General features: G+C 40.1%; 1 protein-coding gene across 3 annotated transcripts in view; it reads right to left on the bottom strand.

The window, feature by feature from the left end:
• Positions 1–1,769: 1,769 nt before the first annotated feature.
• LOC140188504 (tumor necrosis factor receptor superfamily member 5-like) overlaps positions 1,770–14,518 on the bottom strand; it is a 40,918-nt gene continuing 28,169 nt past the window's right edge. For all 3 annotated transcript variants that reach the window (XM_072244836.1, XM_072244835.1, XM_072244837.1), the window contains exons 9-10: positions 6,274–6,381; positions 1,770–5,202 (exon numbers count right to left, since the gene is read on the bottom strand). The gene's annotated coding sequence lies outside the window, so the exon portion shown is untranslated. The remainder of the gene's footprint in view (positions 5,203–6,273; positions 6,382–14,518) is intronic.

Here is a 14,518-nt window from a genome sequence, read left to right as displayed (position 1 = left end):
GTCATCAGATATTATTATGGAATTCAAATTCACCATCTGCCACGGTAGGATTCAAACTCTGGGTCTCTGGATCACTGATCCAGTGGTAATTACGATTACACCAAATCTCCCCTTCAATTTATTATCTCCCCTTCAAATTATTGGTTGCAAATAATAATTAAGCAAGGGCATTGGAGCCTATGGAATCAAAACAGTGGATGGAATGGAGATGGAGCTTATCTGTGACCCACCCAAAGGACTCAAGGGTTGAAGGTCTAAATCTTCTCATCAATATCTGGTAGATTTCCCTAAAGGTTAATCTGCATGTTGAGATGGTGGTAAGGAAGGTGAATACAATGTTAGCATTCATTTTTAGAGGACTAGAATATAAAAGCAAGGATGTAATGCTAAGGCTTTATAAGCATTAATTGGACTGCAGTTTGAATATTGTGAGCAGTTTTGGACCCTTTATTTTAGAAAAAGTTGTGCTGGCATTGGAGAGGCTCTAGAGAAGTGTTAGGGCATATTCTGGAATTATGGTAATAGCAAATACTAACTTCAAACAGCGGCCAGTCTCCAGACCTGGACATGGATTGTAGGTTAATTTTAAATGCAGCTCTGAACAATGGTCTTCCTGGAGCTGCTTTTTGGGGTTGATTGCAAAGAAACACTCCTTTTCACCACAGATGCCTGCATATATATGAATGTGGCCCAGAGTCAGTGGGAATTAACATTAATTTTAGGTATCTGGAGTGTAGGTGTGAAGAAGGTGTTTGAAAACTATATGTAATTCGAAGGGAGCGTTGTAGGTACGCTGTAACTACAGAATTGTCATTTGACCTTTAGCATTTAAAATGTCATGTAATATTGGGTCAGGCAGGCCTCTTCTTCCAAGTGTGTCTTGAATGTGATGCCTGCTGCTCCTTTTGCTGAATAAAGTTTTCTATATCCACCAGCTTCAGTGATTATCCAGTGACTTCGTTCACAGTCACAATAAGGAGGTTCAAGAAAATTATCTTGGGAATGAAAGGATTAATGTCTGTGGAGCATGTGATGCTTCTGGGCCTGTACTTGTTGTGATTTAGATGAATGAGGGAGAATCTCATTGAAACCTTTCGAATATTGTTCAAAGCCTAAATAGAGTGGGCATGGAGCGGATGATTCCTATCGTGGGGGAGCCGAAGACCAGAGGGCACAGCCTCAGAATAGAAGAATGTCCTTTTAGAACAGAGATGAGGTGGATCTTCTTCAGCCAGGCATTGGTGAATCTGTGCAATCCATTGTCACAGAAGGCTGTGGAGGCTAAGTCATTGAGTATATTTAAAGCAGAGGTTGATAGGTTGTAGATTAGGAAGGGCGTCAAAGATTATGGGGAGAAGGCCGGTGAATGGGGTTGAGAGGGATAATAAATCAGCCATGATGGAATGGTGGAGAGGAGCCAATGGGCCGAATGGCCTAATTCTGCTCCTGTGTCTTGTAGTTTTATATGTGGTTCCTGTGCTCAAGATTCTGAAGATCAACAGATCAGGACTGAACAGTGAAAAGTGAAAAATAGATAAATATTCAGGACTTTTTCTTCATTACCTTTGCTTGAGAAGATAAAACATTCTACAGACCTGGTAAGCAGTCTATCCTTCTTTTTCTGCCCATGCAGAACATTAACTCAGCTGTAATCTGCTCACTGAAGCTCAGTTTGGGCTCAACTTTGGCCAGTCAAACAGCTACCTAGCATGATTTACTCAAAGTCAAAGTGAAGTTTATTATTGTGCGTACAGGTTTATGTGTGCACAGGTGCAATGAAATGCTTACATAGCATCAAGTAAACAGCATTCACAAGAAAATTTAAATTATCCTTACATTATCAGTAAATTTTACAAGAAGGAACACAATTAGAAAAATAACGTCTCTTTCAGTGCAGTGTGATCAAGTTGTCACAGTGCTGTTGTGCTGTGGTAGTGTTTAGGGTTCTGCAGTTTTGTCCAAGAACCAAATAGTTGATGGGAAGGAGCTGTTCCTAAACCTGTTGATGTGGGACTCTGTACCTCCTGCCTAATGTTAGCTGTGAGATTTGGTATGTCTTTGATAGGGTTTACCTTTGATAAGGTACCCCATGCAAGGCTTATTGAGAAAGTAAGGAGGCATGGGATCGAAGGGGACATTGCTTTGTGGATCCAGAACTGGCTTGCCCACAGAAGGCAAAGAGTGGTTGTAGACGGGTCATATTCTGCATGGAGGTCAGTCACCAGTGAGGTGCCTCAGGGATCTGTTCTGGGACCCTTACTCTTTGTGATTTTTATAAATGACCTGGATGAGGAAGTGGAGGGATGGGTTAGTAAGTTTGCTGATGACACAAAGGTTGGAGGTGTTGTGGACAGTGTGGAGGGCTGTCAGAGGTTACAGCGGGACATTGCTAGGATGCAAAACTGGGCTGAGAAGTGGCAGATGAAGTTCAACCCAGATAAGTGTGAAGTGGTTCATTTTGATAGGTCAAATATGATGGCAGAATATAGTATTAACGGTAAGACTCTTGGCAGTGTGGAGGATCAGTGGGATCTAGGGGTCTGAGTCCATAAGACACTCAAAGCAGCTGTGCAGGTTGACTCTGTGGTTAAGAAGGCATACGGTGTATTGGCCTTCATCAATCGTGGAATTGAATTTATGAGCCAAGAGGTAATGTTGCAGCCACTTGGAGTACTGTGCTCAGTTCTGGTCACCTCACTACAGGAAGGATGTGGAAGCCATAGAAAGGGTGCAGAGGAGATTTACAAGGATGTTGCCTGGATTGGGGAGCATGCCTTACGAGAATAGGTTGAGTGAACTCGGCCTTTTCTCCTTGGAGCGACAGAGGATGAGGGGTGACCTAATAGAGGTGTGTAAGATGATTGTGTATTGATCGTGTGGATAGTCGGAGGCTTTTTCTCAGGGCTGAAATGGTTGCCACAAGAGGGCACAGGTTTAAGGTGCTGGAGAGTAGGTACAGAGGAGATATCAGCGTTAAGTTTTTTTTACTCAGAGAATGGTGAGTGCGTGGAATGGGCTAACGGCAACAGTGGTGGAGGCGGATACCATAGGATCTTTAAAGAGACATTTAGATAGGTACATGGAGCTTACTAAAATAGAAGACTGTAGGTAAGCCTAGTAATTTCTAAGGTAGGGACATGTTTGGCACAAATTTGTGGGCCAAAGGGCCTGTATTGCACTAAGTTTTCTACGTTCTATGTTCTCAGATGGTGCGGATGTTTAACGATAGATCTTTTCCTCGAGGCAGCAGCTCATATAGATACGACTGATGGTGGGTATGAATTACAGTACCTGTCATGTAACAGACTGAGAACACTACTCTCTCCAGCTTTTCACTTCCCAGCACATTTGAATTGCCATACCAGACCATGATCTAACCAGTCAGGATACCTTCAACAATACTTCTGCAGAGGTTTGTTAATGTTCAATGACATCCTGAACCTGCTTGACATCACTATCTCAATATTTTGCGCTCTCTTTGCTGTCCAGGAAAGTAAAGACACTGCTGTGCCTTCTTCATGATTGCTTCTATATGCTTTGGATGGCTATCCAAAACAGTCGATGTTTTGGGGCTGAGACTCCTCATTGGGACTGTGTCTGGATGAAGGGTCTCAGTCTAAAACACCAACTGGTGATTCCTCTCCCTAGATGCTGCCTGACCTGCTGAGTAGCTCGAGCATTTTGTGTGTGTTCCTCAAGATTTCCAGCATCTGCAGAATCTCTTGTGTTTATGATCCATACAAAGCAATTCAAAGTGGTCCAACGTTTACAGAGCAGGCAGAATCCCAAAAGCTCAGCACTTTTTTTTATATAAAAACACCTTATTTTGTTGAACAAAATTATCGACACCAAATTATTCTGTCACCCTCAGGCTCAGCCAGCACGTGTCCACATCGGGGAAAGCAGCACCTGGCCCCGCCAAACTGAGAAATCTCGTTTGTGTGGATGCTGCGTGATGTGTTGCCTAGTTATAAATCCACACCGCAAAATATCTAATAGTACACCGTATGCAATTAAATGATTGAACTTTATAAATCTTAATCTGGATAGAGGGTTAGTAAAGAAAATAAAAAGTAAAAGGGCCCATTTTAAGGAAAAAGTCTATTGCAGGTCACTGTTCGTTCACTGGGCCGAATTCATTACTTTTCTTGTATTTTCCATTCAAGGGCATTGGTGTTTCCATATCCGGCCATGATGTAACCAGTCAATATACTCTCCACCACACATCTATAGGTTTGTCAAAGGTTTAGGTGTCATTCTAAATCTTTGTAAACACTGAGGAATTTAAAGTCACTGACTCTCTCCACCTCTGATCCTCTGAGGAGGACTGGCTCATGGACCACTGATTCCCTCCTCAAGGTCAATAATCAGCCCCTTGGTCTTGTGGATATTGAGTGAGAGGTTGTTGTTGTGGCACTACTCAGCAAGAATTTCAATCTCCCACCTCTAGGCTAATTTGTCTGCACCTTTGATTCGGCCTACAGCAGTGGTGTCGTCAGCAAACTTCAATAAGGCTCAGCCACACAGTCACAAATGTAAAGTGAATAGAGCAGGCAGCAAAGCACACAGCCCTGTGCTGATGGAGATTGCGGAGATGTTGTCACCAATCTGAACTGACTGGGATCTGTATGTGAGGAGATTGAGGATCCAAGGAGGTATTGAGGCCAAGGTCTTGAAGCTTATTGATTAGTTTTGAGGGAACGATGGTATTGAATGCCGAGTTGTAGTCGATAAAGAGCATCATGATGTATGCATATCTGCTGTCCAGGTGAGCCAGGGTTGAGTGAAGAGCCAGTGAGATGGCATCTGCTGTGGATGCGTTGCACTGGCTGGAAAATTGGAGCGGATCCAAGTCGATTCTCAGGCAAGAGTTGATATGTTTGATCACTTCATCACTGTGAATGTAAGTGCTACTGGAAAATATCTGTTTTGGACCTCTGGTTTCCATCCCTCTGCAACTCGAGTTTAAATCTCGATGCCTACCATGCAGAACTGGCAAACCCTCCCACTAGTGAAGAGTCCTTGTTGTTTTCTGTCTTCAATATGAGTGTCTGTAGATCCACCGAGGAGCTGCCCACAGAGAAAGGTCCTACTTCTTGTGCTCTTTATCAAAACAGAGTCCAAAGTGGTCATCTCTTCCAGTTGATTATTTAAACTTTGCATGAGCTGAATTGATTTCTCATCAATGTTGTCCCCCTTTTCCTGAATCAGAAGGAAAATAAAGAAATGATACAATACAGAACTTAATTATTTTAATGAAATGATAACACAAAATATGAAACTGAAAACCACATACCCCAAAATTACAAGTGGTAAACTTCAGTAGCAAACCTCAACCAATTTACTTCTGGTAATTAGTCAGAGGCAATGAAAAGATCTGTTAAGTTGATTACATTATTGGTCATATGACTGTCAACCTTCAACACTCAGCAGTCCTTGATACTTAGAAGTAATTTTTATAGGTCAATGCCCAAGGGCAGAAGAAAACAGAAGTAATGTGAAGTACCTCTACACTTCAAGGTAAATTTATTATCAAGGTATGTACAGTATATGTCCCCATCAGACCTGATGATCAAAATCACTAGATACACAGGTGAAAAATGGGACATTGCGTTAGGCACTGACTGTACACCTACTACATACCAACATGAGCCACCAACCAGAAAATACCCCTACATCTAATAAATTAGCCACTGAGTGTACATTTGTGGTCTTCTGCTCTTGTAACCCATCCACGCCAGGTTTCAACATGTGCGTTCAGAGATGCTGTTCTGCACACCGCTGTGGTAATGAGTGGTTATTTGAGCTACTGTCACCTTCCTGTCAGCTTGAATCAGCCTGGCCATTCTCCTCTGACCTCTCTCATTGTCAAGGTAGTTTTGCCCACAGAACTGAGGCTCACTGGATGTTTTTTGTTTTTCGCACCATTCCCTGGAAACTCTAGGTCTAGAGGCCGTCGTGTATAAAAATCGCAGAATAGCAACAGTTGCTGAGATACTCTAATCAATCACCCCTATCTGGCATCAACAATCATTTCACAGTCAGTCACTTAGATCACAATTTTTCCTCAGTCTGATGTATGAACTGATCAACAACTGAACACCTTAACCATATCTGCATGCTTTTATGCATTAAGTTGTTGCCACATGATTGGTTGATTAGATATTTGCATTAAAGAGAGGTGTACTGCTGTACCTAATAAACCAGCCACTAAACAGAAAAATATTAAATCTGCTGTGTGGATTACTTGGGAGGCTGTCTGAGTATACTTACTTTGTTCTTTTTACATTAAGGCTACAATCCATTTTTGCGAGGCACATGTATCTCAGACGGAAAACTGGCATTATTCCCAGCTGGAAATGATCCATTACTACTGTAAACCTGCACGAATAAACAAATTATTACACCTGCAAGTTTAGAAAAACACATTTTGCAAGAATAACTTATTTGTCATTGTTGTATTCATCCTTGCAGAGTGTAGCAAAAGAAGTATTTATTCTGTGATGTTCAGCATTTAAAGCAAAGGGTGATGGGTTCTTGATTAGCAAGGCTGTCAAAGGTTATGGGGAGGAGGCAGGTGAATGGGGTTGAGGGCAATAATGGACTGGTGGAACAGACTTGATGGGCCAAATGATCTAGTTCTGCTACTATGTCTTCTGGCCTCAAATGATAGCCGAAGAAATGTCTCACTGTATCCTCTTTCTCTCCTGGCTGGTGAGCTCTGTCTTTCTCTATCAGCTGAACTACAGTTTGTTTGAGAAATATTCCTTCATGAGCATTGTTAAATCTGTCTTGATTAGTGCAATATTTACTATTGTTCCATTAGTGCAGTCACATCCTCGTTAAGCACCTGAAAGCAAGATCATTTCCACACTCTTCTCCAATCACCGTCCATGATACTCTCCATCTTCACATTAGACATCGAATGTTATCACAAGGCTACATTCCCTATTTTCAGCATTTACATTTAGGAATTCAGTTCAAAACAACAACTTCTACTGGTCAATATCGACACTTCGACGACACTTTATCTGAAGGCAACACTGCACCTTCATCATCTGTACTCTTCCTCATCAGTCCTGGTACAGCCATCCATACCGTGCAGTGCTGGTTCCCCACCGATCCCCCTGCCCCTGCATTTCACCTGAAGTGTATACCAGATCTGTATACATATTGTATACTAGAAGTGTTGCATTGGCAGAGTCCTTGCTATTGTCAAGTACCCCTCCCTTCTGTCCCACAATCTCTTTGACCTCCTACCATTAGGCAGAAGGTACCGCAGTATAAGAACAAGCACTGTTAGGCTGAGCAACAGCTTCTTCCCCCAGGCTGTGAGACTGATCTGACCTCAGCTTTCAATGTTCCTGATTATATACCCAGTGTACCGAACAGCTCCACTTTGCAGATCCTTAGGCACACCAACAATGCTGAATCTTGACATACTCTAAAGTGTAGGGAAGTGTACAGTCATGCTCTTTGGTAGAAAGAACAAAAAGCCAAGACTGTTTTCTCAACGTGACAAAATACAGAAATCGCAGATGCAAAGGGACGGGAGTTCCCATGTAGGATTCTCTAAAGGTTAACATGCAAGTTGAGATGGTGGTGAGGAAGGCAAATGCACTGAAATCATTCATTTTGAGAGGACTCAAGTATAAAAGAATATCATACTGAAGCTTTATGAGATGTTGGTCAGACTGCACTTGGAGTATAGCGAGCCGATTGACACTGAATCAGAATCAGGTTTATTATCACTGGCATATGACGTGAAATTTGTTAACTTAGCAGCGGCATTTCAGTGCAATACATAATCTAACAGAGAAAAAAATAATAATAAATAAAAAATAATAGATAAACAAGTAAATCAATTACGTATGTTGACTAGATTTTTTTTAAATGTGCTAAAACAGAAATACTGTATATTTTTTTTAAAAGTGAGGCAGTGTTCTAAGATTCAATGTTCAGATGGCAGAGGGGAAGAAGCTGTTCCTGAATCGCTGAGTGTGTGACTTCAAGCTTCTGTACTTCCTTCCTGATGTTAACAGTGAGAAAAGGGCATGCCCTGGGTGCTGGAGGTCCTTAATAATGGGTGCTGCCTTTCTAAGACACTGCTCCCTAAAGATGTCTTGGGTACTTTGTAGGCTAGTGCCCAAGATGGAGCTGATTAGATTTACAACCTTCTGCTGCTTCTTTTGGTCCTGTGCAGTAGCCCCTCCATACCAGACAGTGATGCAGCCTGTCAGAATGCTCTCCACACTACAACTGTAGAGGTTTTTGAGTGTATTTGTTGACATGCCAAATCTCTTCAAACTCCGAATAAAGTATAGCCGCTGTCTTGCCTTCTTTATAACTGCATCGATATGTCGGGACCAGGTTAGATCCTCAGAGATCTTGACACCCAGGAACTTGAAGCTGCTCACTCTCTCCACTTCTGATCCCTCTCTGAGGATTGGTATGTGTTTCTTCGTCTTACCCTTCCTGAGTCCACAATCAGCTTTATCGTCTTACTGACGTTGAGTGCCAGGTTGTTGCTGCAGCACCACTCCACTAGTTGGCATATCTCACTCCTGTACACCTTCTCATCACCTGAGATTCTACCAACAATGGTTGTGTCATCAGCAAATTTATAGATGGTATTTCAGCTATGTCTAGCCACACAGTCATGGGTATACAGAGAGTAGAGCAGTGGGCTAAGCACACACCCCTCAGATGTGCCAGTGTTAATCGTCAGCGAGGAGGAGATGTTATCACCAATCCACACAGATTGTGGTCTTCCATTTAGGAAGTCGAGGATCCATGGCAGAGGGAGGCACAGAGGCCCAGGTTCTGCAACTTCTCAATCAGGATTGTGGGAACGATGGTATTAAATGCTGAATTATAGTTGGTGAACAGCATCCTGATGTAGGTGTTTGCGTTGTTCAAGTGGTCTAAAGCCGTGTGGAGAGCCATTGAGATTGCGTCTGCCATTGATCTATCATGATGATAGGCCCCATATCTAAGAAATGATTTGTTGGCATTGGAGAGAATCCAGAGGAGGTTCAGGAAAATGATCTCAGAATGAAAAGGTTAATGTATGTGGAGCATTTGGAGTTCAGAATGGGGGGAGGGTGGAATCTTATTGAAACCTATTGAATATTGAAAGGCCTAGATAGAGTGGATGTGGAGAGGATGTTTCCTATCGTGAGGGAGTCTAGGAGTAGAAGGCACAGCATCAGAATAGACGAATGTCCTCTTAGAACAGAGATGGGGAGGAATTTCTTCAGCCAGAGGGTGAGGAATCTGTGGAATTCATTGCCACAGATGGCTGTGGAGGCCAAGTCATTGGGTGTATTTAAGGTAGAGCTTGATAGGCTCCTGATTAGCAAGGGAGACAAAGATTATGAGGATAAGGTAGAATAGCCTAACTCTGTCTCTATGTCTTGTGGGCCCTCAGCTCAGCTTTCTTCTCCGCCTAAAGCATCAGCAACTTCACTTTCTTTCTCTCCTGCTGCACTGACTAGAGCTTCCTGCATTTACCTCTCATCCACTGGCACTGTCGTCCAGAGATATCTTGTCTTTCCATTTCACACCTTTCACCCTGATGAAGTGAACAATCATGCTAAAGAAATAAGACCTGTCCTCACTCAACTGCACTTTCAACCCACCCTTTTGTCTTTTCTCTACTCATCAGCCAGGGAACTACTAGATGAAACATTTTCCCAATTCAACAGACTGCATTCGCTGTTTGAATTGCTGTCGTCTTTACACTGGAGGGTCAAAATGCAGATTGGATAACTATTTTCAGTGTGCAAGAGCAACATTAAACTTCCTGTCATCTGACACTTGAACTCTTCATCTCAACCTTGGCCCAGTGTAATTTGCTTACCACCGGAACAGGTCTATGGCAGATGTCATTGCCCTGGCCCTTCACTCCTCTGGAGCATCAGGACAGAAAGACTATTGCTCTTTAGCCACAACTCTGCCTTCAATACTAAAATACCAAGTAAATTCATCTCCAGACTCCAGACCCAGGAAGTCAACATCTAAAGTTAGGTAATGCTAAACCTCCATCTCTCTTAGCTTTCTGTAAATGTATTTTACCCAGTCTTGAGTTTTTATTTTGCCAAATAAATGAAGAAATTTTTGAGTCAACTTTATCGAAAAAAGATTTTGGAACAAAAATCGGTAATGCCTGAAATGTATATAAAAATTTTGGCAGAAAAAACATTTTAATTGCATTAATACGACCAATCAAAGTTAAATATAAAGGGAACCATTTAGATGAAAGTTGAATAATATGGTCAATTAAGGGTAAAAAGTTAATCTTAAATAAATCTTTGTGTTTACAAGTAATTTTAATCCCAAGATATGAAAAATAATTATTAATCAATTTAAACGGAAAGTTATGATATAAGGGAAGTTGTTTATTAATCGGGAAAAGTTCACTCTTACTAAGATTTAAATTATAACCTGAAAAAAGACCAAATTGTGCTAATAACTCTAAAACAGCAGGGATGGATTTTTGAGGATTAGAAATATATAAAAGTAAGTCATCAGCATAGAGTGATATTTTATGGGACTTTAAGCCCCGAGTTATCCCAGTAATATTTGGAGATTCTCGAATGGCAATTGCAAGAGGTTCTAATGCAATATCAAATAATAAAGGACTAAGAGAACAACCTTGTCGAGTACCTCGAAAAAGAGGGAAAAAAGGTGATCTTAGAGAGTTAGTACGGACCAAGGCCACAGGAGAATGACATAACAATTTGATCCAGGATATAAATTTAGGGCTAAAATTAAACATTTCAAGCACCTTAAATAAGTAAGGCCATTCTACTCTATCAAAAGCTTTCTTAGCATCTAAAGAGATAACACACTCAGGAACATTTTGTGAGGGGGTATAAACAATATTTAACAGTGTGTGAATGTTATAAAAAGAGTAACGACCTTTAATAAAACCGTTTGGTCTTCCGAAATAATAAAAGGAAGTACTTTTACTAATCTGTTTGCTAATAACTTAGAAAAAATTTTAGAATCAACATTTAATAAAGATATTGATCTATAAGATGCACATTGAGCAGGATCTTTATCCTTCTTTAATATTAGAGAGATTGACGCTCTATTGAAAGATTCGGGAAGTTTACCAAGTTTTAATGAAGCCTCGAAAACCCTACAGAACCAAGGGATTAATGAAGGTGCAAAACATTTATAAAATTCTGCGGTAAACCCATCAGGGCCAGGAGCTTTCCCCAGGTTCATAGAGGAAATAACATTCTTTATCTCATCAGTGGTAATGGGAGTATCTAGCATAGAAGACATATCCTGTGAAATCTCAGGGAAGTCTAGGTTATCTAAAAAATCATTCATATATTTAGAGTCTCGAGGAGATTCTGATTGATATAAGGAAGAATAAAAATCAAAGAAGGTTTAATTAATCCCCGCATGATCAAGTATCAGTCGATCATTTTGATTATAAATCTGATTAATTTGGGATTTAGCATAGTTAGACTTCAATTGGTTAGCCAACAGTTTGCCAATTTTGTCACTGTGTACATAAAATTCACTTCTTGTTTTCTTTAATTGGTTTACAATCGAGGACGAAAGTAATAAACTGTGTTCCATTTGAAGTTCAGTCTTTGTTTATATAACTCCTCAGAAGCAGCTGTAACATATTTCTTATCAATTTCCTTAATCTTGTCCACAATTACCAACTCCTCCTGCTTCAGCTTCTTCCTCAAAGCAGCAGAATACGAGATAATCTGACCACGGATATAAGCTTTAAATGTATCCCAAAGAATGTTCACAGAGATATCCTCTGTATAGTTGATTGTAAAAAAAAGATCAATCTGTTCATTCATAAATTTAACAAAGTCCGAATCCTGAAGCAACAGCGAATTAAAATGCCATTGTCTATTATTTTGTGTATTGGCCTGAATTTTAATAGAAAGCTTAAGTGGAGCATGATCCGAAATGGTTATAGAGTCATAATCACATTTAATCACTGAAGAACTAAGATGAGAGTCAATAAAAAAATAATCAATTCTTGAATAGGAATGGTGAACATGTGAAAAAAAAGAAAAATCTTTTTTCCTCAGGATGCAAAAAGTGCCAAATGTCCGTCGACCCAGAATCAGAGAGGAATGAATTAATCAAAGTTGCAGATTTATTAGGTAAGGTCCGTAGAGGAGCCGAACGGTCCAAAGCTGGAGATAAACAGGTATTAAGATCTCCGCCCCAGATCCATGAAAACTCATTCATACTCGGGAACTGATTGAATAATGATTTATAAAATTCCGCATAGTCCATATTGGGAGCATAAACATTAACCAAAACTACCTTTTTATTAAATAGTAGACCACTAACCAGTAGAAATCTACCATTCGGATCAGAAATAATATCATGTTGTATAAAAGTAACTGAGGAGTCTATAAAAATAGAGACGCCTCGAATATTAGCGTTAGAGTTCGAATGAAACTGTTGATCCTTCCAGAATTTAAAAAAACGTAGTCTGTCCCCCCTCCGCACATGGGTCTCTTGTAAAAATAGAATTTGTGCTTTAAGTCTCCGAAACACTTTAAAAACTTTTTTCCTTTTAATAGGATGGTTAAGACCATTAGTATTCCAGGAGACAAAATTAATAATAGACTCCATAAACCCTAAAGTCAACCCACAAAAAGGAGGATTGATGATAGGCTCGACCCACGAACCCGGAAAGGGAACAGAACAAATAAGAGATACCGGGAAGGAGAACGCAACCAATACTTCAATAGTGTACATAGCCCAAGAAGAAAGAAACTAAAACGTGAAGCCCCTCCCACCACCCCCTACCCCATGATTCCAAGGCTAAATCTAAAACAGACCAGCCAGAAAGAAGCAAGCATTAAAACTACCCCCATGACTTCCGATAGACGCTCCCTAAAAAAAAGTGTAAATATAAAAAAGATCAGCTAGTTATAAAACAGTAAAAGAATAAAAAAGTAAATCAATTAAAACAAACACTTAATATAACAAAGAAAAAGCCAGAAAATATAGAAAAAAAATGCAACAAACCCCAGACCCAATGAATAAACAAAAAAAGAAATGAAAATATTAACATAAACTAGCTATGAAAACCTACAAAAAAAAGTAGATTTAAAAACTACAAAATTTAAGGCCTCAAAGGAAATACGTGGAATGATGTTGAGGGAATAACCACCCAGAATTCCCTGGGAAAAAGAAAGGAATGACGCAGATAGAAAGGAAGTTTAGCAGCCATATTAATTAATCCAAAATAAACTTTTCTGCCCATATAAGGCAAAAAAAAAATTAAGGCCGACAGATTCACAACCTCTGATCAAATGGAGATAATTAAAAATTACGATTAAGATGTTGAAGGTGAAAATTGATCCAGATAACTCTGGGCATCCGATGGAGATTCAAAAAAACGGAGGGCTCCATCCAACGTATGGATCCTTAGACGTGCTGGGTAGAGCAGCGCTGGTTTTAAATCCATCTTGTAGAGTTCCGACATCACAGATCTGTAACGAACCCGTTGATCTCGAATTGGTTTACTGAAATCCTCCACGAACCGGAAATTAAAATCTGAAAAATCAATGTAACCTTTAGATCGAACGAATCGAAACAGTTTCTCCTTGTCTTGAAAGTAATGAAAACGTAAGATGACATGTCGAGGTTTATCTGACTTAGGCGAGTATGATGGAACTCTGTGAGCCCGATCCAATAACGGTGGTTGGTCAGGAAATACAGTAGGAAATGCATCTTTTAAAAGTTGAGAAAAAAACTTCATAGGTTTGTCAGATTCCACAGCTTCACGTACACCAATCATTCGAAGATTCTGCCGTCGCATTCTGGATTCTAAGTCAGAGTTTTTAAAGGTCAGAAAGTCAAGTTTTTTCTTCATTTTAGTAATTGTTTCTTCAATTTTCCCCATCTTGAGTTCATTTTGTTGCGTGGATTTTTGAAGATTAGATATAGCCGACTGATGTTCCGTAATAGATAATTGTATCTTATCGATTGAATCGGCAATTTTCTGGAAATTAATTGAAATTTCTGAACGAATCAGTTCCGTAATAGAGGTTGAGATTTCCCTTTGAATTAGATCCGATATAGCTTTCAAAGTCACCGGTGGTTCAGTCGGAGGAAGATCGGTACCTTCCGGTCTAACCGGAGGTTTGCCGTCTTTCCCATTTTTTCCATTCTTAGACATAGCAGACCTTAAAAACATCCGATTATCGAAGAGCCCAATTTGTTTCAAAGTATTGTAAAAGCCGATGCCTTAATGGTTAGTTAAAATATAGCTGATCATAAGAAAAAAAACTCAGAGGTAATGGAGCGAGTCAAGAACACGACTTCACTCCATGAGCTCTACCGGAAGTCCTCGCATTAATTAAAGTGAAATTGTAACCACATTGCTATTTGGATGAATTATTCAGCTTTTCAACAGGGAGAGAACTTGTAACAGAGGAAATGACTGAGCTCAGTAATGTTCTTAGCACCTTCTTTTCCAGTAGACCAGCTGGTCAAAAATTACTTTCTTGTATGT

The sequence above is a fragment of the Mobula birostris genome, chromosome 27 (genome assembly GCF_030028105.1).
Source record: "Mobula birostris isolate sMobBir1 chromosome 27, sMobBir1.hap1, whole genome shotgun sequence".
Classification (NCBI taxonomy): Eukaryota; Metazoa; Chordata; class Chondrichthyes; order Myliobatiformes; family Myliobatidae; genus Mobula; species Mobula birostris.
The sequence above is the reverse complement of the archived record's forward strand: the minus strand, read 5'-3'. Positions and strand labels throughout refer to the sequence as shown.